This window comes from Balaenoptera ricei, chromosome 2, assembly GCF_028023285.1.
Source record: "Balaenoptera ricei isolate mBalRic1 chromosome 2, mBalRic1.hap2, whole genome shotgun sequence".
Classification (NCBI taxonomy): domain Eukaryota; kingdom Metazoa; phylum Chordata; class Mammalia; order Artiodactyla; family Balaenopteridae; genus Balaenoptera; species Balaenoptera ricei.
This window is the reverse complement of record NC_082640.1, coordinates 94,482,372-94,508,681: the sequence shown is the minus strand read 5'-3', so window position 1 is coordinate 94,508,681 and position 26,310 is coordinate 94,482,372. Positions and strand designations below refer to the sequence as shown.

The following is a 26,310-nucleotide window of genomic DNA, read 5'->3' as shown; positions in this document are numbered from 1 at the left end:
ACAGCTGCCCCACCAACTACATATTATCTCATTCATTTCTTTATAACAGTCTTATTAAGGAAATAAAACTCAGGAAGCTCAGGAAGATTAAACAACTTGCTGAATGCCATAAAAGGAAAAGAACAAGAATTCAGCCTCAGAGTTGTCACCATCCACACTTCCATCTACCACACCTAAGAGCTTTGAAGAAATTCAGAAACAAATTTGTGAAACTGCCTGCCAAGGTGTACAATCTTGTATAACTGTTCCATTCACTAGAATAGATCCTGAGATTTGTTTTTGAGACTCCAGAGTACAGTAGTCCCCCTTATCCGTAGGGATATCTTCCAAGACCCGCAGTGGATACCTGAAACCTCAGATAGTACCAAACCCTAGGTATGCTATGTTTTTTCCTATACTAACCAGTGGGTAGTGTATACTCCATGGATATGCTGGACAAAGGGATGGTTTGTGTCCCAGGTGGATGGAGCAGGATGGCACAAGATTCATCACGCTACTCAGAATGGTGCCCAATTTAAAAGTTATGAATTGTTTATTTCTGGAATTTTCCATTTAATATTTTCCGACAGTGGTTAACCACAGGTAAAAGAAACCATTGATAAGGAAAGACTACTACATTATAAGGGATGCAGTGAGAGAGAAATCAGAGCCTATTAGAGGATGAATTTCTGTTATGTGATCTTGCAGCATTTTATCAAAATATCGATCAACTCATTTTGCACTACAGTTTTAGTTCCAAAAAGCCACTAAGAAGCTCAGCAAAGAAGCCAGACATTGTCAAAAATAAAATTAGATAAATATCACTTGTAAATAAAATAAAATCGATTGTGAAATGCTGTTTGGTCAGTTCTTATTGTTTGCTGTTCTTTTGTTCCCTTATTCCTATTATCCTGCTCAGGGCAGAATGTGTCCTCCTAAAGGGCAGGGCAGAAAGACTCCCTAGTCTTGGTTTTGTTGATGGTTTTATATTGCTCATTATGAGTTTCAAGAATATATACCCAGGGTGAAGAATAAACGTTTAAATCTTGGAAGACAAAACTTTTTTTCCCATTATTTTTATGCAAAAACTCAGACACTATCAAATTCAGATCCTAACTGTCTCAAAGACGCCCTTTTTTAAGGGTGTAGAGGGAGTAGGATAGGGATGGGGGAAATGAAGCAAGCACAGTGCCGGTGCCGTTTCATGAAGCCCTGGCCTTGGCCTGATCCTGTGAGGAGCTCTGGAGCATAAATTATACCTCAGGGTTTATCCAGCCTTGAGGCAAAGGTTGTGGGCTTTCTATTCAGGCACCAATCAATCAATCGCTATGGTTCCCCCAGGGCAATTCTGAATTTCTGCAAATACTGACAAAGCATCTTCTTTGGAAGCAAAGCAAACATAAGTTAGGAGATAGACCCCAGAATTGATCAAAAGTGATCAGAGGGTCTGTGAGTGATACACCAACAGCGTCATCTATGCCAGTGACCGTCTATTCTGCAGTTTGTAATTCTTTCACTATAGGTTTGACTCTTCTCATCAACAGACAAAGGGTCCATTAACAATCAGTAAGTGGTGGAGAAAGAATTCTAAGTGATTTGAATTGTTAGAGCAGCGAAGGATTTTTTTTTAAAGTTCTCCAACAATTTATATATTTTATTTTTTTAGCCGTGCCACGCTCTTGTGGGATCTTAGTTCCCCAACCAGGGATTGAACCCAGCCCTGGGCAGTGAGAGTCCAGAGTCCTAACCACTGGACTGCCAGGGAATTCCCGAAGGAAGTTTTTAAAATCCCCTACTCAGAATTCTAGGGGAGTCAGATTGGCAGGAATATGGTCATATATCCTTGTACAGTGCAAAAAATAAAAAATCCCTTTAGGCAATTGATCACTAAGTATATACCACATCACCAGCCCTGTAGGGAAGGCAAATTTATCTGACTCAGTCCTTATCTTGAGATGCTTCCACTATAGTTGGGTAGATGAAGTTCACATGCATGAAACAAGTATAAGCAACATCAACACTATATAATTAAAGACTGTTGGATTCTGAGAAAAGAGAAATAGACTTCCCTTAGCTACATTTTTTTTGAGATACTCACCGTAGGAGTGGTGAATAAGGTCAGATCAAGCCCATGCATGCATTGATTCCATCAATCTAAGTGACCTCTTTGTGCCAGATGATAAGCATGTTAGGCCTGGGGAGAGAGATGGTAAGATACTGTGATAAATACAATAATAAAGGGTGTACTTTGGGGGATTATTTGGGTGCTATTAGTATTTTTTAGTAGAAAGCTCAATTACTCTATTTCATTGAATTTAAGATGCCATGAATTTTAAGATTTGCCATTATTTTATTTAGCATTAAGAAAGAAAAAACTCTGCTAGTTAAGCAGTGTAAGACATATCCCTATTGCAGAGGTGTTATAATGTGAAATAAATGTTCATTTTAGAATTGATAAGAGACATGACTTGGCTTAATCCTCTTCTCTGACTATCCTTTGCTTTCAGAGGACAGACAGAAGAGTGCCTGCTTTTCCCTTTCTATAGTTCTTAGTGTTGTCAGTCTCTGCATTTCCTAATGAAAGAGGGAAATGATAACAGCAAGACCTTTGATTTCTTTCTCTTACTTCTAATTAGAAATACCTCGATAGTGTAATGGAGGCCAATAACAGTATTTGAAATAGTAGCTAATATTGATCAGGTGCTTAATATGGATCCAGGACTGGGCTAATTGCTTTTTACCCATTACTTAATTCTTACTTAATCCATTGGGAAAAGGTATTAATATCTCTATTTTACTGATAGGTAAAGTGAGATTAAAAGATGGTAAGCGGCGCCTTTCTGGCTCTGCACGCGGCGCCGGGGGAGAACCCTGGGGGCGCTGTGCTGCAGCCTCTTGGTCCCCGTTACCTGTTCGAGCCCTGCACTCAGGGGTCCGTCCCTTGCCGCCCCGGTACCCTTACGTCTCTCAGCCCCCGACTTTTTGCTCTGAGAGGCCCTGACCGGGCGCCGAGAGGGGGGCAGTGTCGTGTGCTACCGCCCCTCTCCCCCGAAGGCAGCGTCCTGTGCTAAAGAAAGGACTTGAGAGGAAGAACCACCGTAGGATGGTGAGCTGAAAGTGAGAACCTATAGGCAAAGTGTAAAGGGCAGCTTCCCAAGTTTATTGCTCCCTTGTATCTCCAGAGCAATTAAAACACTGGAGGTGAACTGGAAAGATCTGGAAAGACCTAGATTCCACCACCTCAGATCAGAAGAAATGTCAGCAGCAACCCCTGCTCTCCTGCTCAAATATTTATCCTGCTCTTTTTACCATCCCAGTCATCATTGCACAGAGTTTATGTTTAGTACCAAATGCTTGTAGGGCTATCAGATCCCATCTCTTTTTAAATTGTAATCTATTTGTATCTTTAAAGTGCTTCTCTCATAGACAATACAGGTATGCCCTGCTTTTGAAAGTTTGCTTTACCTCCTTCACTTTGATGAAAGACCTACATTGGTACCTGTTGTCGCTAAATGAAAGAAATCTGAAGAGGATTTTCACTTTTACGAAAAAAGGTGAAAACTGAAAATAGCTTTCAGTGTTTGTTTTGCAGTGAGCTGTTATAGAGGCGGTGCAAACCCTGAGCATCAAGAGTGGCACCTCAGAGCTCCTTCCCTGGGAACTACACTCAGCATCCCAGCATTAAGCCGCTATAGCTTTGAGCATCTGTGCTTTATCTTGATTTATTTTGTGCATCTATTAACAAGATGTGTCCTAAGGTAATTGCTTTTTTGCTTTACGCCATTTTGGCTTACAAAAGGTTTCACAGGAATCCTCCGCTTTTGGATAGTGGGGGAGGCCTGTATATGGTTGAGTATTGCTTTTTCATACAAATTAACAAGCTGTGTCTTTTAACTGGAGTCCATTTACACTTAATGTAATTACTGATATGGTTGGATTTAAATATGTCATCTTGGTATTTGTTTTCTAATTGTTCCATCTGATCTTTAGTTTCTCCTTCTTCCTTTCCTGCCTTCTTTTAGGTGAATAGAATATTTTTAGCTATGCTTCTTTGTGTTATTTCAAATAAAAGTGCTACTTATCCATAAAAAAATAAAAAAGTAAAAAAATAAAATAAAATAAAAGATGGTAAGCAATTTGCCTGAGGTCACAAAGCTACTAAGTATCTGAGCTGAGATTGGAATGCAGGTTTGCCTACCACGCAAGTTTAAGTTTTTAACCACTATGCCTGTAGGTGACTTGATAAGACCTGATTTCCTGCAAAGGAAAAGAATTAAGACAGTTTCAGTCAGCGTTTACCAGAAACATCTTCTCTCAAGGATCTTTTAGAAAGCAAAACATGGTTATACAGACTAAAAGAAGACTGAGTGACCTATCTTAAACTATGACTATATTTCTGATGTCACTATTGTATAACTAGTCTTTATACAGTCTTTGAGAATTATACTGCTGGATAATGAATTTTAAATTGTATATCTAAGTAGAATAAGAACTCTATAATTAGTGGGTTATATTTAAGTGACCACAAAATAGATAAGGTGCACAATTAAAGAGTACATTTCTTCCAAACCCCTAATTTGTGTTAGAATATTCAACTGCCATCCTCTATGTGCAGGCATGAATTTTGATCCAGTAGCAATAAAGTCAGGCCCAGAAGTTTGCAGATTCAGAATTATTTATCAGCAAGTAGTATTACTTAACCCACATTTGACAAAACTGTTTATGTTCACAGACAATTTTGGGTTTTATCTGAATTTAGAAGAGGTTGGAGATTAGCCTGATTAACCTGAGCTAATGGGTAAAATTTTAGGAGAGAAATGTCATTTTGCAAGCATCTTAATGGGTTTGTCTGATCACCCTATAAACTGGACCAGCAATTCTCAAAATTTTGGGTCTTGGGACAACTTTACACTCTTAAAAATATTGAGAACCCCAAAGTTTTTGTTTGTGTAGATTTTATCTATCACTATTTTCCATATTAGAAATTAGAGAAAATATTAAAATACTTACTAATTCATTTAAAATTATAATAATAATTATATTACATGTTAATGTAACAGGGAAGAGCCAAATCTGACTACATGTTAGATCTGTTTCTTTTATTTAACCTTTGCTTCCCGTTGCTTTTCTTCACTAAAAGAAGAAAAGCAACGGGAAGCTTGCTTATGTATTATGTCTCGGGGAACCCTGCTCCTCTGCCTGAATGTTAAACCAAAGTGCTGTTGTTTAGGGAAACATCTGGACCCTGTCCACCTGTGGATGATTGTGAAAAAGAAGAAATTAACACATCCCCTCCCCGAGGCTGGCCATTCCAGGGGATATTTGCAAAACTCATGGCCTTTTTATTTTACTTCCTCATCTCCTCCCCCTCTCTGTGCTATAAAAGAAACTGGCATCCAAACCCCATAAGATGGTTTTTCGGAGACACTAGTCTGCCATCTTCTCAGTCTGCTGGCTTTCCGAATAAAGTTGTATTCCTTGCCTCAGCACCTCCTCTCTGATTCATTGGCCTGTCATGTGGTGAGCAGAGAGAGCTTGGACTCGGTAACATTAACATAAATAATATATTTTATGAAAATAACTATATTTTCGGAGACAAATTTGTCAGACAAAAAAATGTCTGACTTAATAAAAGAGAGTAGAATTCTCCTTGCTGCTTCTGAATTCAGTCTTTTGTGATAACGTATGTCATATGACCTTTGCAGAACTCCAGTATTTACTCATGAGAGAATGAAGGTAAAAAAACACAAATAACATCTTCATATTGCTATGAAAATAATTTTGACTTTACGAGTTTCCTGTAAAGGTATTGGTGACCTCCAAGGGTCCCCAGATCACACTTTAAGAACCACTGAACTGGGAAAATGGGTTATTCAAAGTTCAGAGCTACAAAATAAAGAGGTAAAACAATATCAGATACTTTCTAATGACCAATATTCTTTAAAAATTTTTGTCAACATATTTTCTTTTTTTATTGTGGTAAAATATATATTACATAAAGTTTATCATTCTAACCATTTCTAAGTATATAGTTCAGTGGTTTTACATACATTTTCATTATTGTGAACCATCACCACCATCCGTCTCCAGAATTTTCTCATCTTCCCAAACTGAAACTTTGTACTCATTAAACAATAACGCCTCACTTTCCCTTTTCCCCAGACCCTGGCAACCACGGTTCTACTTTCTGTCTCTAAATTTGACTATTTCTAGGTACCTCGTTTAAGTAGAATCATACATTATTTGTCTTTTTGTGACTAGCTTATTTCACTTTCACTTAGCACCGTGTTTTCAAGGTTGATCCATATTAAAGCATGTGTCAGAATTTCGTGTTTTTTTTTTTTTAGTATTTATTTATTTGGCTGCATCGGGTCTTAGTTGCAGCATGTGGAATCTTTAGTTGTGGCATACGGGATCTTTTAGTTATGGCATGTGAACTCTTAGTTGTGGCATGTGGGTTCTAGTTCCCTGACCCAGGGATCGCACCTGGGCCCCCTGCATTGGGAGTGCAGAGTCTTAGCCACTGGACCACCAGGGAAGTCCCAGAATTTCATTTCTTTTTAAAGCTGAATAATATTCCATTGCATGTATATACCACATTAAAAAAAATCCATTCATTTGTTGATAGACATTATGGGTTGCTTTCACCTTTTAGTTATTGTGGATAATGCTGTTGTTACAGGGAAGAACAAAATCTGGCTACATGTCAGATCTGTTTCTTTTACTTTAACCTTTGCTTCCCGTTGCTTTTGTTCACTAGAAGGATACTGTCTATACATAATGGCCTGCCTCGGGGAACCCTGCCCCTCTGCCTGAATGTTAAACCAAAGTGCCTATGTTCAGGGAAACATCCAGACCCTGTCCACCTGTGAATGGCTACAAGAAAGAAGAAATTAACACATCCCTTCCCTGAGGCTGGCCATTCCAGGAGATATTTGCAAGACTTATGGCCTTTTTACTTTACTTCCTCACCTCCTCCACCTCTCTGTTCTATGAAAGAAACTGGCATCCAGACCCCGATAAGATTTTTTTTTTTTTTTTAATAAATTTATTTATTTGTTTTTATTTTTGGCTGTGTTGGGTCTTCGTTGCTGCACGCGGGCTTTCTCTAGCTGCAGCGAGCAGGGGCTACTCTTCGTTGCGGTATGCAGGTTTCTCATTGTGGTGGCTTCTCTTGTTGCGGAGCACGGGCTCTAGGCACGTAGGCTCAGTAGTTGTGGCTTGCAGGCTCTAGAGCGCAGGCTCAGTAGTTGTGGTGCACGGGCTTAGTTGCTATGCGGCATGTGGGATCTTCCCAGACCAGGGATCGAACCCGTGTCCCCTGCATTGGCAGGCGGATTCTTAACCACTGGTCCACCAGGGAAGCCCAAGATAGTCTTTTTGAGACACTAGTCTGCCATCTTCTCACAGTCTGCCGGCTTTCCGAATAAAGTTGTTATTCCTTGCCTCAACACCTCGTTTCCCGATTTATTGGCCTATCATGCAGCAAGCAGAGTGAGATTGGACTTGGTAACACTGCTGTGAACACTGATGTACAAAGGTCTATTCATGTCTCTGCTTTCAGTTCTGTTGGGTATATACCCAGAAGTGGAATTGCTGGATCATATGGTTGTTCTATATTTAATTTTTTGAGGAACCACTATATAGTTTTCTCACATCAATATTTTTAACACTACTTATTTCTTGCTAAAACTTTTAAAATACATTATTTGTAGTACAGAAATATTTTTTATTTTCATTGGATTTTGTCCAATAACTAACATTCAATGGATTTTATATACATTGTAAAGAATGATGAATTCTCTGGAAGATAGCTTTCCCATAGCTCTAGCTTTCCAGGAACTCTCAAACTACATTTAGAACATGTAAATTAAATTCCACTAGTAAAAGAATAAATATAAGAGAAGAAATAATATTTACTGGGCACTGAGAATATTCCAAATACAGTTCTAAGTATTGGGGATACAAGCAGTGAACATGACGGAGTCCTTCCCTCAAAGGTGATCTAGAGTTTATCACAAATGTTCTGGAACAGTGACCCTCAGACCACAAGTGATCAATGTACCTTCAGGTGGTCTGGGAGCTGTCAGAAAAATCAACAGTAAATCATCACGACAGTGTGTATCCTTCACCAGTGGTGCAACACTGGGCAACCTTGAGAAACAGTCCCAGTAGCATAAATCCCTGTCCACCAAGAATTCAGGGAGAGATAACCATGAAATGCTAAATATCTATGCTTGCCAACACCCAGAACTCCAAGGGTCAGAGAAGTTTTTAGAAGCTTTTCTAGAAAATGCAGAGGAACAGGAGAGGATAAAGAAAAGAGAAAACTTGTCAGAGGGAAGGAGTGGGCAGTAGTTCTAGATGTGTTTGTGCTCCCTCTACCTTGAAGCTCTAAGTCTGGTGGTCCTTAGGTGAGCCTAAGCTGTGACTTCTCTCCAAGATCTGGGCAGCTGGGGAATAGAGTGGGCTCAGATGACTGTCCACCTATCCTATCCTTCAAGGAGTTCGGCTACGGCTAAGTAGCAATGGCGTTCACAGCAGAAATGGTGTCTTTATCTGGTAATTGTGGTAAGAGGAGAAGGTGTTAAAAGTATCCACATATATCTTCCTCTTTCCGTCCCATTTTTCTTCTCTTACTAGCTTTCTTGTCCCCTCAAGTTATCAGTTGCTAATGTGAAATTGCATATTTGAGTGCGATGACTTTTTGTGCATATATTCTGCTATAATTACTCATGTCAAAATATCCTAGTTCAGGACAGATTTGCCACAGAAGAACTTTAGAGTAAAAAATATCAATAAGATTGATTTATATTTGTATGTTTCAAGTGCAAAGTCAACAGGATTATGTGAATTCCAGGAAGGTGAAGAAACAGTCAAGTATGAAAACTATGACTTCTGATTTGGTATCCTGAACAGGTGAGAAGCAGATCCCAGCACTCAATAGATTCTGTACTGTGAAAAGTTATCATTATAAAACAGTGAAGCACTGCCTTAACTGTGACAGTTTATATACTCTAATGAAGTTCATTCAGTCTTGAACCTGAACACAAGGAATACATTGGAATGATACAAAAACCTCCCACACTAAAAATACACATTAAAAAAATCCATAAAATAAGCCCTTGATTGCTTATTTTTTCTCCTGGAAGATACGCTAATGTTACACAGAATAAGAAGGAGGTACCATTGATAGTAATAAATGATGCAAATCACACTGCAGGAAAAAAAAAAAGAGTACTGTATTTTAATACAATTAAGGTAAAGAACACCACAGAAAAAATTTTGAAATACATTCTATAAGATCAATAAGATTCATGGCTGACAATGTAGAATGTGAGCACTTCACAGGTTATTGTCAGAGACTGTGCATTTCATTTTTTTCCATATCTCCCTTAATACAGAGGCTGATGGTTCTAAGTTTCTGGTCAATTTTGGCTATTCAGGGTCAGGCTATAACTGATGGCTATTCTGCTGGCCATAATGTCCACGACCATGATAGGAGAAGCGATTCTCAAAGAAAACAGTAGAAAATCAGTTCAAACAATTTAGTGTTAGAATCAATTGTGCCTTAACAAAACCCATGTGAGTTGGGTTATTGGTAGCAGTGAGCATTCATTCATTCATTCATCCATTCTTTCAACATTTATTGGGCGCCTGCTATGGGCCAAGCACTGTGGTAAGCACTGGGTATAGAGTGGTGAGCAAAATAAACCTTGACCCTGTCCTTAGATCTGTTTCTTGCTGTTCCAAATTTATTTATTAATTCTGTAATGATATTGTTTTGGCTCTTGTGCCAGTTTACAAATATCATCTCTCACCTCCATACCCACCCTTCGTTTCTCGTGGTTTGTGATGCTGGAGCTGGGACCATGCAAACCACATTTCTCCTTTGCCAGTTTCCCTCTGTTAGGTGCTTCTAATAGGAAGTGTCAGAGAGAGACTTAAAAGCTGGAGGAGGGAGGAGGGATTTCCTCCTTTCTTGTTTTCCTGCTCTTTTCAGTGGCACCTCAGCCTCATTTCTTCACTAGGGTAGTATTGCTTTGATCCAGGAGAAGCATAGTCAGTTACAAAGTCCAATTTACAGTCACTGTTTGTTTAACACTTGCAGAACCAGCCTCATCACAGCCCCTCAAAGACCTCAGCACCAGCTGGTCAGCACCTCTTCCTTACAGGTCTGGGTCACAGTTCTATTGAGCTCCTCTTCTAAGAGTCCCCAGAACCAGCTAAGCAACACTCCCTTCTCAGGAGCCTGGTACTCAGTTCATTGGGGACCCTCCTCAAAGTTGCAATATATCTATATCTATATATATATCTATATATATCTATCTTTATTTATCTATAATCTTATTGTTCTTTTCTTCCCTTTCAATTTTTCAGTACTTAGTTAACAATTCTTCAACTCCCTTGGTTAAAATAGCTAGTATGGTTTCTGGCTCCTGATTGGATCCTGACTAAAACAGTCTTAATTTGTTTCCTAAATTCTATGATCTCTCTTGTACAAATCTCATTTTGTTGTTTTATCATTTTATAAGTTCTTATTTTGTCATAAACATGCCAGCAGAAAGAACTCTTACATTTTTTCCATACTTTGTGTTGTTTTCCAGACTGCATGTGGTGTGCCATGTTCCTTTCCTCGTTACTGGGTTGTTTTTTTGTTTTGTTTTATGAGTATATTTACATAGTTGCTATGTGTTTTCTTTCATCTTGCCCATGCATAACATGGGCAACTCTTTTCTAGACATGTTTTGCTCTGATACAAAACAGGTAAATCTCTCTTGACAGCCTTTCTTCCTACCTGACAAGTGTTTGTCTTTTCTTATAGCTGCGGTTTGAGAATTTGTATCAGGAAGAGATTAAGACCTATGAAATGAGAAATAAATACACCATATTTTCTTATTATAGAATCTCAGTAATTGTTACATAATAAAATCACTCCCTGCTGGGCTATCACCTTTTCTAATTTCAGAAGTCACTCTGCAAATATGAATCATGCTGAACAGAGTATGGTCATGTTTTTATTGTATTTTAAAAATGGACAATTAAGGGCAACTTGTATTAAGTGTATAACTAAGTAATGTTCATTAAGAAACTTTTAATTTTGGCTTTCAGGTTGCAAAAATAATGTAACCTCAAGATTAAAGAAAAAAAAGCATATCATACAACCTTGCTATCCTTGCTGCTATCAACTGGACTAGGGCTGTGGACATCGGATCCTGGTCAGAGATCTACAATGTGGTCTTGTGTAAGAGCTCTGCTGAACAAAGACTCCCCCTCACACCCAATATCACATAGCAAATGTCAAAAACAAACAGATACTCTTTTTGAGGGCATTTGAACTTGAGACATAAGAGAAATAGTTTGGTAGTAGTAGGAATAGTAGAAGTAAAGTTACAGAGTATCCAAATCTCCTTAAAAGCAGAGTACCAGAGTTGGGACTGAGAGGTTAACATTGTTTGATGATGACAATACAACTTAATGTCTTATACTTTAAGACTTTCCACTTCTGGAACTGTGATGTTCCTATAAACCATGCTATTATCTTTCAATAAATCACCATTATTTAACATGGCTTGAAACTTAAAAGAGTATAACTTATAATTTGTTTCTAGTTTTTCACTCTTCTATATAAACAGCTTCATGCACATAATTTTAATCTTCGGTTAAATTATTTCCATAGTATAAACTCCCAGATGTGGTCTTAATGGTTTCAAGAAATAAACATTATGGTTTTTGCTACCTATGTTGCCATATTACTTTCCAAAACTATTGTAGGAATTTATCAGCAAGATTTGAATACAGTCTTAGGTATTGATTTTGTATTTATGCTAACTTTATAGGTATACAATTGTACCTCAAAACTTTCTTAGTTTGTATTTCTTTGATTTATATCCAATATTGTTGAGAAAATTTTGATGAACTTTGTGCAGACCCCGAAAGACTTGATTAAATATAGACCACAATGTGAGATTGACAGGCTTCTGCTTGGACTAGACATGATCTCATCATCAGTGCTTCAACAAAAGACCACTATTCATTGCATTAATTTTGATATGAGGATTGGCTTTTATTCTCTTTCCTTTTGTTCTTAACTAACAGGAATAATCAAAATGAAATGACTGATCTCAAAAATTTTTGGGTCCCCAGATTGATTTTCCACTTGAACTCATGTATAATTGCCAAACCAATGCTTTCATATACTTCTACTATCATATAGCTGTCACTTTTAATAGGATGTCTTCAGATTTCATTGTGGTCCTGAAATTACCTGCTCTGAATAAAGAAGAACTCTTCTGATTTTGTTTTGATGGTTTTGATAACTAAGAACTTCCAGCATGGAAGGGCAAACAGACAGAAAGCACCAGTTAATACCTGCTTTTGGATCCACTCTCTGGTTTCTCAAGATAATCTGTACCAAAGTAAAAGAGGTAATGTGGAGGGATTCAGCCAAGATGGTGAACTGAGTAGAATCGTTTTACCCCATTCAACATACAGAAATGCTAGATTAAAAAATAATTTAAAAAAATTTATACCCAAGTTCAAAATTGGGAAAAAAAATTCTCCAGAAACATATAGACATAGAGGGGAGAAGGAGTTGACACTTTGCTGCCCGTAGGAGGAACCAAACTGACCTATGCCTTTGGGTTGGACAAATCTAGGCATGGAAGCTGAGGTTGCTGGTCCTGCACCTGCAGGGAGCAGTGAAATTACTACACTGTCCAAGAATGGGGACCAGGAAAGCCCAAGGCCCAGAGTTCTTGCAAATGTGAGCCAACTAGCCATGGATGAAAACAGGATGACATGCAAGTGATGGAGACCTCAGGGACTACTCAGAGTGAGAGTGACCCTAAATTTGGACTGCCCAAATCAAGAAACAAACATAAAAATGTGTGAAAACCATAGTACTCAGGCATAAGTTAACAGTGAAACCATCCCATAGGGAGGCTTCCATTACCCTGGTACTCATGGGACACCCTATAATTCTAGCTGAAGAGAAACTTTCAGGCAAAAAATAAAAATTTGAAAAGAGCACATTGATGTTTGAGCTGGATTTAAAAAACAAATTAATACTCAGATATCTGTTATTGAACAGACTTTTTCATATATACAAATACTAAGAGAGTTTATTATCCATAGACACTTGATGAAAGAACTACCAAAGAATGTACTTCAGCAAGGAGAATGAATACAGAAGGAGGAGTGGACCTGGAGAAGCACTGAACTTGGGAAAAATCACAACTGAATTTTAAAAAGTGTGTAACTTTCAATTTTGCCTTGGGAAATACATTTCTATTCAATGTCAAATATAATGTTGAAAGAAAAATTCTTGCTTCTGCAAATTTTTCCAGTAGACACTGAAGTTATAGCTGTCATCAGATGGATTTGGTTTTCTTAACATAATGCCCAGATTTGTACCACAAGTATCACAAACTCTTAAAAATGAAAATTATACATTCAACAGTCATAATTAAGCCTATAGCTTGGGGCTGAGAAAAAAAAAAGGGTCAGCTTTTAATTTGGACTTAACTGTTATAAATTCCAGTAAGTGTTAATACCTAAAGTGAGATGGAATCCCCAGTATTAATCAAGAATAAATGACATCAATCTTTAAACATCCTAAACTTGGTCTGAGGTGAGTCTATCCTTTGACTTTTTTTTTTTTTTTTTAAATATTTACTTATGTATTTATTTATTCTAGCTGCGCCAGGTCTTAGTTTTTTTTAGAAATTCACGTTCTTTTATTTATTTATTTATTTATTTATGACTGTGTTGGGTCTTAGTTTCTGTGTGAGGGCTTTCTCTAGTTGTGGCAAGTGGGGACCACTCTTCATCGCGTTGCGCGGGCCTCTCACCATCGCGGCCTCTCTTGTTGCGGAGCACAGGCTCCAGACGCGCAGGCTCAGTAATTGTGGCTCACGGGCCCAGTTGCTCCGTGGCATGTGGGATCTTCCCAGACCAGGGCTCGAACCCGTGTCCCCTGCATTGGCAGGCGGATTCTCAACCACTGCGCCACCAGGGAAGCCCCCCTTTGACTTTTTGTAACCTTTCAACTTCTTTCTTGAATTAAAGGGTTTGAAGAAGACTACAATACTTATTACTGTAAACCTATATTTCTGTGGTTGTAACGGGCATATTAGCAGTTCTGAGGTTGACCTCAACTTTTAAATACCTTATCATTTGATATCTCATTTTGAACATGTTATTTTCTACTTGCTTCTGCCATTAGTATTTTTCTTTGTATGAGGTCAGGTGAGTTACTTCAAGGTGAAAAGAGTTGCTCAAATGAATTTTAGCCATTTCATGTGAGGCATGGAGCATTTATTCAAATAGTTTAGTAAATTTTAGTTGACTTAAGAAACATAGTGTCCTATTTGCCTGGTGCTGCAGTTTTTAATCATGACATTTCCCAGGATGTTGATGAGGAGGTATGAGTGTAAGACATGGTACCTATATATTTGGAATATACAATCTGCTGGGGAGATGAGAAATGGGAAACTGAATGAGGCCAGTTTACAGGTTTCTCTACTGACAGACTTCAGCAGTTGGATTTGATCTGATAGGGAATGGAGACCTGTTGACTTTCCAGAGTAAGCAAGTGATGTGCCAAAAATAATGTTTCAGAATGATATAAGTATAAATCCAAACATTATTTTATGATCTTCACAATTAATGCCAGTTTTTTATGATCCATATCAAGGTCATCTACCTACTGTGAGAATTAACTTCAGTAGATATTTAGACTAAAAACTGGAATCAGCCTGTCATTCAGCATGATTGCGGTCTGCCTTCCCTACCATCTGTTAACATGCCCTTTGGAATGCAAATTTTAACATTTGCTTATCTAAAACATAATTAGATAGATAACATTGCTGTCAAATTATAAAATCTAATATAAATTTCTGCTATAGTCATCTTTTTTGGCTAAAATCTACATTTTTGGCATCATAAACACTATTTATGGCTTCTTCATGACACAACACCATCCTGTTTTTCTTTTTTAATTATAAAAATAATACCAGGAAAATATCATTGTGATCTAGTTGTGAGGAAGGACTTTTTAAACAAGATACACCAAGTGCAATCCACAAGGCAGAAAATCAGGGCTATGTATGGCTGTATATATTATTCACTGCACAACTCCAGGGGGACCATGTACACAGATCTTCATGTGAATTCCTCTCCCAGAGTTGTATAATGTGGTAGTCAGGTGAAAAATGGATGAATTTCTTGAAAGAAACTATAAACAGACTTAAGATGGAGGACAGAGTGAGAGACAATATTTTCGATGTTTAAAACCAAGTAAGAATTAATATCTAGAATAGCACATCCAATAGTAATATAATATGAGCCACGAATGTGAGCCACTTATGTAATTTTAATTTTTCTAACAGCCACATTACAAAAAGTAAAAATGAACAGGTAAAATTAATTTTAACAATATATTTTGTTTAACACAGTTTATCTAATATACTTTTATTTCAACATATAATCAATACAAAATTATTAATGAGATATTTTACATTGTTTTTGTATGAGTCTGAAATTTGGTGTGTATTTTACACTTACATTACATGTCAATTTTTGCGCTTATAGCAACATAATGTGGTGAGAGAAAAAAATAACACGAGGAGCTCTACAGCATAATACCGTTTATTTACATTCAAACGCACAATTCCACAAAACCCCACATATTTTACAGGAATATATACATATTTAAGAAAATACGATTAGAGTGGATGTCTGGGGTAGAGGGAGAAACTGGGATCAGGAATAAAAATGGAAAAATGTAATACTGTTCACGGTAAAAAGTTCACAATACAAAAGTTCTCACTCTAAATTCCCAAAACCTCTTCTACTGATTCCTTTTTTGGGGGGTTCTCTTTTTTTCTTACAGTTTGGAGGAGAGTTTTCACCATTTCTGCTCACCATTTTATTCTCTAAGAGAGCCTGATCTGACCTCAGTTGTCTTCTCTATTCCAAATCCTCCTACATCTATATCTCCAACCAAATCCTCTTGTACTACCTAGTCTTCTCACTTCCTACTGCACATTTTCACCATCAGCTAAACTCAACGCCATGAGCATTATCTTCACCTCCAACCTAGACACTGCTCTTTCTAAGATTTCTTGCTTCTACCACCATCATTCCTTCACTCTCTAACGGAACATTTATAGTCATCTTTGACTCTCTCCTCTCCTTTTCCTTAATATCTAGTCAGTTATCAAGACTTACTGCTTTTACTTGGAACATCATTGCTATCTTATTCTCATTGCCACCCTCTAAACCTGGAGAACTCACCAACAGTCATTAGATTTTTTTTAAAGACGATTTTTTAAGAGTAGTTTTAGGTTCACAGCAAAATTGCGAGGAAGATACAGAGATTTCCCATATACCCTCTGCTTCCACATATACATAGCCTCCCCCATTATCAACATCCCCTACCAGAGTGGTATGTTTTTTATAATTGATGAACCTATAATGACACATCATAATCACTTAAAGTCCATAGTTTATATTAGGATTCACTCAGTGGTGTACATTTTATCGATTTGGGTGAGTGCATAATGGCATGTATTCATTATTATAGTATTATGCAAGAGTATTTTCACTGGCTTAAAAATCCTCTGTGCTCCACCTATTCATCCTCCACCCACCACCTTTAGATTTTCATTCCTCTGGTCCATCTGCAAATTGCCAAATCTCCCCGTAGCACTATTTTCATCACATTGCTACCTTGCTCAAAACCTCCAGTGGTGCCAATAATGAGGTTTCATTGTCTTTAGGCTGCTCAGCATTTATTTCTTTTACACCTCAACTCCCTTTGGGGAATTATCTCTTCCCATTGGATATAGTTTGGAAAAACTGTTAATCTAGTACTCATCTTCACCTATGAGAAGGGAATGTGACCCAAGCTAGGGCTTTGGACCAGTCAGTCCCTCTATTTGAATCATTAGCAGTGTGATAAAGAGATCAAACATGGTTGGGTATTCATTCACACTAGCATGGTGCTCGGCCTGCTTTAAGACCACTCTTTTGTTTCCTGCATTTTAGCCCTTGGATGCCATCTTACTTTCTAATGTTTCCAAACCTGGTTTTCTAGCTTTCCCATTGGTTCTGGGAACTCCTGGTATTTTTCCTATATACTACTCTCTTGAAGTTTACCAGAGTTGGTTTCTGACGCTTGCAGGCAGAACCTGACTGATTCCTTCTCTATTATACAAAGTATATAAACTTCTTTCCTGGTTTCATATTCTCCATGATCCCGCCTCAGCCTATTTTGTCTTACTCACCAAATCCTTAGCCAGGTCAGTCACTTCCTGATACTGGAAAATGCCATGTTAGTCCTGCTTTCATGCTTTATGACATCCTGAAATGACCTATTCTCTTTCATGCATCTATATCCATTTACTGATTCTTCAAGGTTTGCTCAGGATTTGTTTTCTCTATGAAAACAAATATTATGCTCTATATTGTTTTCCACTATCTTTGAAATCCATTAATACTTAGTTATTAATTTTTTAGTTGGAATAAAAATAATTTTGCATTTGCAGGGACATTTGATGGACCAATCTCCTACTTTCTCCCCAATTTTTTTGACTGAGAACCTATTGCCTAATTCATCGTTGGGCAACTGTAATTAAGAAGTGTCTCTTACGTGGAACTGAAATTTCTCATCCTATAACCCATTAATTCCTTTGCTCATTTCAGCTTGATATTGCAAACTAAGAATATACTGAATAAAGATTCTGTGCTTTAGCTAGTGGCTAGTCCTTCCACCTTTGTGTCATCTGAGAACTTGGCAAGGCTGCCTTCAATGTCTATATCTAGGTTGTTGATAAAAATATGAAAGAGAACAGGGCTAAAGACTAGCACTCTATTGGATACATATGTCCAGATATATGAATATGATATTTAACTATGAATCACTTAATAATCTGCATTTCATAAATTTTCCAAAATGATTTTGTGAGAAACTTTGTGAAAAGTTTTGCTGAAATCAAAATACACTAAGTCTGTGATATTCCCCTGAGCTACTAATCTAGTTACCCTACCAAAAAGAAAATAGATTATTTTGTCATGGTTTGTTCTTAGTGAATCCATGTAGGCTGCTGATAATCACCACGCGCCTTTTTAAATGTTCACAAACCAACTGTTTAATAATCCATTCTAGACTTTTACTGATCAGTCTCTAGCTTTGTGGTTTGCAATTTCCAGAAGCTATTCTTTACTCCTTTCTGGAAATCAGAACCCTTGACCATTTTCAGCCTTCTGCCACCTCTCACCTTCTCTGTGAAATCTTAAGGTTGTTGATAATAGACTGTGAGAACTAAACATTTTTGTTCCTCCCTTTGGTGCATGCTTTGTCTGGGTGCAGGCATCAGAACGACTTTAAGGCAATTACATTTTCTCTGACTCTTTACTAACCTCAGGCTGTAACACCCTGACCACCTCTTTTTTCCCTTGATTTGCACTTTAGTATGTATTTTAACATTATGGAAATGATATATGCTTATCATAAAACTATTCAAATTTATGGAAATTTACAAAGGAAAAATAAAAGTCTCCCCAGTCAATTCTGGTGTTAACTGATTGGAATGTATCCTTCTAGACATCGTTCATGCACTAACAAACATATTCTTATATAATTTTTAGATGAGATCATACCCTGTGTACTGTGCTGCAACTTAGTTTATTCACCTAACAACATATCATTAACACCATTCTATGTGTGTCATAGTTATCTTATTTTTGCAATGGATACATGGTATTCCTTTGTAAACATTGCAAAAACACACCCTTGTATGTGTGTATATATATATATATGACTCTCTTTCTCCACCTCTTTTTCTACATGCTTTCCCTTGAGACTAAAGGAAAACTTCATAGGGAGCTACCTAGAGAAAATAAGGGGAGGAAGGGCGCTACTCTGTCCCAGGGGCTCTGAAGTACACAGTCATGTTGTTATCTTGACATAGCAATTTATGATTTACAATTGCTTTGACATTTCATTTGATCTTCATACAAGTCTGTGAAGTAGATAGGCCAGACAGTTAATCATCCCATTTTATAAAGTCTCAGAAATATTAAATGTCTTGCTTCATGCCTCACAACTAGTTAGGGGCAGAGTGAGGTTAGAATCCACGTCTTCCGTCTCCTAAATCCTCTGCTTATTACAACGTAGACAGCTACCCGCATGTGGGAAGAAAATAGGACTAACTGAAAAAACCTGTGTAGTGATTCACAGAGACCTCAGGATATGGTTGTCAGGAATGTGCTGCATCAGTCAGCTGGTGTCATGCTGAGCAGTGTTGGTTTGGGGAGTTTTTTTATATGATGAGAAACAAAGAGAATGAAAGTCTCTCCATGTGTTTCTTAGGTTGAGCGATGATTTCTGCTTACGCAGTAGAGACAGTTGTAGTATACATATGAACTTATTATATTCTTATATGTAAGGCTGGGATTATTCACCCTGTCTGCACATTGGAATCACCTGGAGAGCTTTAAAAACTAACCACCGTGGGGGCCTCAAACCCTAAATAGTCTGACTCACTTGCCTGGAAGTGGAAAGTTCCTCAGGTGATTCTAATATGCAATCAGGGTTAAGAACCACGGAGTGGGAGGGCAGCCTGAATTGTGAGTTAAGCTTTACTAAGTCTCTGGGAAGTAATTTCTTCCTACTTCCCTGCAAGTTTGCCCCATCAGAAGGGTTTCCAACTCCTTGAATTTTTAGACATCCTTCCAGCATAGGACCACATACATAGATGTTGGTTGATCAACTGGCCTGATAGGTAGAAGGTTCAGCTGTCAGCAAACAGAAGACACAGGAAACAAAAAGCCTCTATTTTGGGAATGGGGAAAAATAAAATAAAATAAAAAGGAAGTATCACAGAGTGGAAAATCAAGATTTTCTTCCTAAGGGAAATTCCATAAAGTAGTGTGACTTGATCCTTTGAGTAGACAATAGCCAGTAGTGTCAGGAAGAGTCAGGGAGGTTGTTGTGCAATCTTTCCAGGAAAGGGGGCACTTGTCATTCCCACGGCCTCCGGCCTCCACAAGTCCTTAACCCTATGTTCACCTTCAGGGCTAAAACAGTAATGCATCCCAGTTCAGCTCCTGCTTATAGCTCTGGAGTCTTAGACCCTGCGGTCAAATCCAGAACCTCAGAATAGGCCCTAGAAAACATGGCATCCATTTAGAGGATATTCATCTTTTAACTAGGAGCCAACACCCTGGAGGATACAGGTTGAGAAGGCTGAAGTCACTTTATGCTTATGGTGACCCTTAAAGCAAGTTTGTTATTCTCTTTATCTACACCAGAAATAATCAAGCAACTTTTAGACACTGATCACCCTGGATGAATGGTCACTCACTGATCCCAAGAAGGGAGGTAGCAAGAAAATGACCTAGATTTTACTTCCATAAACATTATAGACTTAAGAAAACATCTTAAAATGTTACATGGTTTATATCACCAAACAGTTACTGTGTATGACTTCTTCTCACATTGGAAAAGAGATACCACTGGGATATGAAGGCACAAAACACCAAGGAACAAAGGCACTGAATATAAATAGATGGAAAAAATCTTACAGAAACCAATAGCTCCCAAGATAAAATCAGGATAGATAGAGAGGAGCAAAAATTAAACACGTAGTTCAATAAAGGAGTGATAATTATCTGTACCCAGGAATTTTAAATACTAGCATGTGGTTAAATATCATATTAAAAGACATATACAAGTAGGGTAATTAACCATCTCAGTTTTATTGGGACTGTCCTGATTTTAGCACTGAAAATTCCTTGTATTGAGAAAGTACTCAATCCTGGGCAAACTGAAAGGGTTGGTCATCCTACGTACAGGTCCATCTTCCTGGAGAATTAATGAATATAAGAAAGTCTGTTAGGGTCCCATTGTACACTCAAGTTATAATAATTGGAGGAGAGTTTAATAAAGGAACTATTTTAAAAGGTGTGGGCATATCGCAGGAAAATCACAAGGGAGGGTGCAGTACCCTACGACAGATAACAGCAGGACTCCCTGTACCACTCGAAGGCTTAAAGTGGTGAGTGAGAGAGGATCTGGAGCTAGATGGATGCTAGAGATAGAGGGATATATGAAGAGGGCCACTTGACTGAGGCAGACATTTTAGATGGAAGGACATAGCTGATGCATAACAATCCTTCAGGGAGTGGGCCAGGGCATAAATATCCTGATGTCTCTCTCCCTCTTCCCTCTGACCTGTGGGTGCTTCCCATTGGCCAAAACCAACCAGAAATTAGAAGGAAGGAAGCTGTTGATCTGCCTCCTGGGGTACAGAGCAGGGTGATAAAGAGTGGAGGGTGTACCTGAAGGACAAATAAAACCTATCCGGCAGAGAAAGAAAGAATGAATAATTATGTTTATCTCTGAAAAATAAGGTGGATAGTACAATGGTTGCTCTCCAAAGATTCAGCTTTGGGGAGAGAAAGGTGAACAGAAGGAATAACAAAATTGACCTTGGGATTCAAAACAGCTAAGAGTCAAAGGCTCCAAATTGTTTAGATCAATGCTGTCCAAGAAAATTTTTTGTGATGACAGAAATATTTTATATCTGCCCAATACTATGGCTGTTGAGCAATTGAAATCCTGGCTAAAGTTACTGAGTATGTGAATTTTAATTTTTATTTAATTCTAGTTAATTTAAACTTAAAGAGAAACTCATGGCTTCTAGAGACTGTAATGGATGGTGCAGGCCTATATGCAGAGGTCAACTATGCCAGTGTACTGTTGCAGCTGGATAGAAGCCAAAATGAATTGGATTTCACAGTACTCTCAACCTTGTCCTAACTGCTTTGAAACATTTTACACTGTTGACTATTCCTTCCTTCTTAAACTATTCTTTGTATTTGGCTTTCATGATACTACACTCTTCTGGTTTTCTCCCTGCTTCTCTGTTCATTCCTTCTCATTCTCTTTCGAAGGCTGGTCTTCTTCACTTTCCCCTTAAATGTTCCTCAGTATGTGAGGATACTTTGGTCTGCAAGCAACAGAAAATCCAACGCAAAGAAATTTGAAAAATAAGGAGTTCCAGAATCCAGTTGATTTAAGGGTTGCTTAATTCAGTGGCTCAATTAAGTAACTGAAGTCCCAGATTCTTTTCATGTATTTCTTCTTTGCCATCCTTAGTTTGTCAGCTTTGTCCGTGGACTAACTCCTTTCATGGTTGCAAGAAAGCTGCTGCAATTCCAGTCATAATGTTCAAAGGAAGAGGATGTATATTTTCCTATAACTCATTGAAAGATGTCCCAGAAAACCTAGGCAAACTTCTTACATCTTATTGGCGAGAGTTGCACGTATGCCCATGCCTAAATCTATCCCTGGAAAACTAACCATGATTAGCTCAGTTCAGTTGTTATAAAGATTTGCTGCACATTTGGATCACCTAAGAAGTTTTAAAAAATCCTGATATGCCCCAATCCAATAAAATTGCAATCTCTGGGGATAGATCCAATAATATATATAAATATATGGCAGCTTTATGGAGATATAATTCACCTATTTAAAGTAAACAATTGAGTGGTTCCTAGTAGTATATTTACAGAGTTGTGCAGCCATCACCACGGTAAGTTTTAGAGCACTTTTGTCACCTCCGAAAACTCTCACTGTCATTCCCCATTCCCCCTAAGACTCCAGTCCTAGGCAATCACTAATCTTTCTATCTCTATAGATCTGTCTATTCTGGACATTTCATATAAATGGAATCATACAATATGTGGGCTTTTGTAACTGTCTTCCTTCACATAGCATAATGTTTTCAAGGTTCGTCCATGTTGTAGCATATATCAGTACTTAATTCCTTTTTATGGTTGAATAATATTCCATTGTATGGTATGCCACATTTTATTTATCTGTTCATCGGTTAATGGACATTTGGGTTGTTTCTGCTTTTTGGCTATTGTGTATAATGATTCTGTGAACATTTGTGTACAAGTTTTCGTGTGGACATATTTTTCATTTCTCTTGGGTATATGCCTAGGAGTAGAATTTCTGGGTCATGTGATAACTCTAGCCTTAACCTTTTGAGGAACTTCCAGACTGTCTTCCAAAGTGTCTGCACCACTTAGAATTTCCATCAGCAGTATATGAGGGCTCCAATTTCTCTACATCCTTATAAATAATTATCATCTGCCTTTTTTATTATAGTCATCCTAGTGGCTGTAAAGTGCTTTTGATTTGCATTTCCCTGATGGCTAATGATGTTGAGCATCTTTTCATGTGTTTATTGACCATTTTTATGTCTTCTTTGGAGAAATGTCTGTTTATATCCAATTTTTCTCATTTTAAAAGTGGGTGGTTTTCTTTTTATTGAGTTGTAAGAGTTCTTTATATATTTTAGTTTTTAAATAAATTTATTTATTTATTTTTGGCTGCTTTGGGTCTTTGTTGCTGTGTGCAGGCTTTCTCTAGTTGTGGCGAGCGGGGGTTACTCTTGGTTGCGGTGCGCAGGCTTCTTATTGCGGTGGCTTCTCTTGCTGCGGTGGCTTCTCTTTCTGCGGAGCACGGGCTCTAGGCGTGCGGGCTTCAGTAGTTGTGGCTCACGGGCTCTAGAGCGCAGGCTCAATAGTTATGGCGCATGGGCTTAGTTGCTGTGCAGCATGTGGGATCTTCCTGGACCAGGGCTCGAACCTGTGTCCCCTGCATTGGAAGGTGGATTCTTAACCACTGCGCCACCAGGGAAGTCCCTTTATATATTTTAGATACAAGTCCCTTAACATATACATGATTTGCAAATATTTTCTCCTATATTGTGGGTTGTCTTTTCACTTTCTTGATGATATCCTTTGAAACACAAAGGTTTTTAATCTCTATGAAGTCCAACTTATCTATTTCTTTTGCCACATGTGCTTTGGTGTCATATCTAAGAAACCTTTGCCAAATCTGAGCTCATAAAGATTTATTCCTTTATTTTCTTCTAAGAGTTTTATTATTTTCACTCTCATAATTATGTCTATGATCCATCTTCAGTTAATTTTTGCATATGGTGTAAGGAAGAGGTCCAATTTAATTCTCTGCATGTGGATATCCAGTTGTCCTGGCACAATTTGTTGAAGAGGCTATTCTTTCCTCAATGAATTGTCTCGTCATCCTATAGCAGATCATTTGACTATAAATGAGAGGGTTTATTTCTGGGCTTTCAAGTCTATTCCATTGATCTATATGTCTATTCTTTTACCAGTACCACACTGTCTTGATTACTGTAAATTTGTAGTAAGTTTTGAAATCAGGATGTGAGTCCTCCAACTTTGTTCTTTAACAAAGACTGTTTTGGTGATTCTGGATCCTTACATTTCTCTATGAAATTTAGGATCAGCTTGTCAATTGCTGCAAAAAAACCCCAACTTTGATTGTGATAGGGATTGTTTTGCATCTGTAGATCAGTTTGAGGAGAATTGCTTACTCTTAACAATATTGTCTTCTATCCATGAACATAAGATGTTTTTCCATTTAGTTAGACCTTTTAAAATCTATTTTAACAATGTTTTATAGTTTTCAGAGTATAAGAACTAGTGCTAGGATGGTGGAGAGTGGGTTGTTGTTGGTCGTAGGATGCTTAGGTTTCCCTAATGCATGTGAGTTGCATGGGGGAGACTAACAAATAAAAACCTAGATTCTCTTCAGACAGAACAAAAGGATATACAGTGAGAAGTAATTCCTTAGGCTTGATTGGTGCCTTGGGAACCACACTGAGGAAGGGGAGGTGGGGCATAGTTTATTTTTCACTTTTCTTGCTCCTACTCTTTTGCAGTTTCTGACTTCTCCAGGGCAGGGAGGGGTGAATGGATGACAGGTCAATGGGCTAAGGTTGGTGCTATTTGTAGTTTTCTCTTGGCTGAGGAATGCCTTCTGTAATAGCAGGTGACCAAATATTTGTGGGGCACCTTTATGGGTTCTTTGGCAAACCTGTGGTGGATCTCCACACACCTTTCTGTGCCAAAGGTGATCTTCTCTCTGGGTGACCTTTGGTGATCTCCCCTCCCCTTTTCTGTCCTCTTGTTATACATCCCCTCTTTTTGGTGAGGCGGGGGCTGTCACTCAGAGATCAGTTCTCTTAGACAAGGTTCTTTCAGACAGCTCACAGCTGGCTACCTGTAGCCAAGGTGTCCATTTGGCCCAGGGAATTCATGTATTTTTGCCATGCCGAATGGTGGAAGAGCAGTTTGACTAGTTCTGACTCTCTTCCCCTTGTCTTGCTGTCATGGTAGCTCTAGCCAGTCTCCTGCCTTCAGACCTCTCCAGATAGAGAGCAGGCATCAGGCCTAAGACTCCTGGGACACTTATCAGATTCTCCCAGGACTCCCAGGCTCTGCTCTGATAGTAAACAGCTTGGTGTGGCCTAAGAGTTTCTGTAACTCAGCCAGCATTCATTCAGGGGCTGATATATTAGTCTTTCCTGTCGCAGGCTATCCCAACTTCTGTGAAGATTCTCTTGGAACTCTACATACTTGGCTTGGGGGAGGGTGTAGAGGAGTTGGAAAAGGAATAGCGTCTTTCCTAGAACATATGACCTTGTGTGAATTAGGAAAGGTACCTTACTCCTCAAGATACTTTACTGCCATCTGCTGGAAATTTGGTATAATACTATACAAATCTCCAATGACTGCGGGGTGAATGGTGCCCCCTGTAGTTGTGCAACATACACTTAGCACAGCTGTAGGGAGTGTTCCCAAGAACAAAAACCTCCACATCTTTTGATTCTATGAATTCCTTTTCTAACAAACTTTTTTTTCTCATATTTATATTATGTGTGCATAAGGGTTTTATCTTTTCGTAAATCCTGCATAGATGTATCTAGCACCTTTCTTCCCAATGTGGGAGTATTTATTACCCTTTGTTTTCAACTTTATGGCCTTAAATGAAATTCTGAGAAAACAGAAGAATCTCATTTTACTTCTTGTTACTGCCAGCTGTTAGTCAGAACGCAAATGTAACTTCTGCAGAATCCAGAAGGTGACAGCTCTTTCGAAGTACAAAAATCACTTCCCTGTCGTCAAGGGCTTTGTAGTTAATAGATATTGTTTAATAATCATCAGGAATGTGTGGCGTCTATGCTCTGTTAGTTCCCAAACAATGATGAAGACTTTTGCTGACGTATTCCCGGTGCTCATCAGACTAGTTACTCATTCAGTCATCTTGACTGAGGAACGCACTGCCTGTTTCCAAGCACGTACCCCCATACCCTAGGTTAACTGTAAAATTGTCCCAGTAGGCCCTTGGCAGAATGCAGCTGCAAATGCTTCAGATCGCTGTCCTCCCAATCCCACTCTATGAGTAAGCTACCCTATCGTAAA

General features: G+C 38.3%; 1 long non-coding RNA gene across 1 annotated transcript in view; it reads right to left on the bottom strand.

Moving 5' to 3' along the window:
- LOC132359390 (uncharacterized) overlaps positions 1-26,310 on the bottom strand; it is a 71,625-nt gene that overhangs the window by 10,365 nt on the left and 34,950 nt on the right. The window contains exon 3 of the long non-coding RNA XR_009500832.1: positions 2,078-2,173. This is a non-coding gene — a long non-coding RNA (uncharacterized LOC132359390). The remainder of the gene's footprint in view (positions 1-2,077; positions 2,174-26,310) is intronic.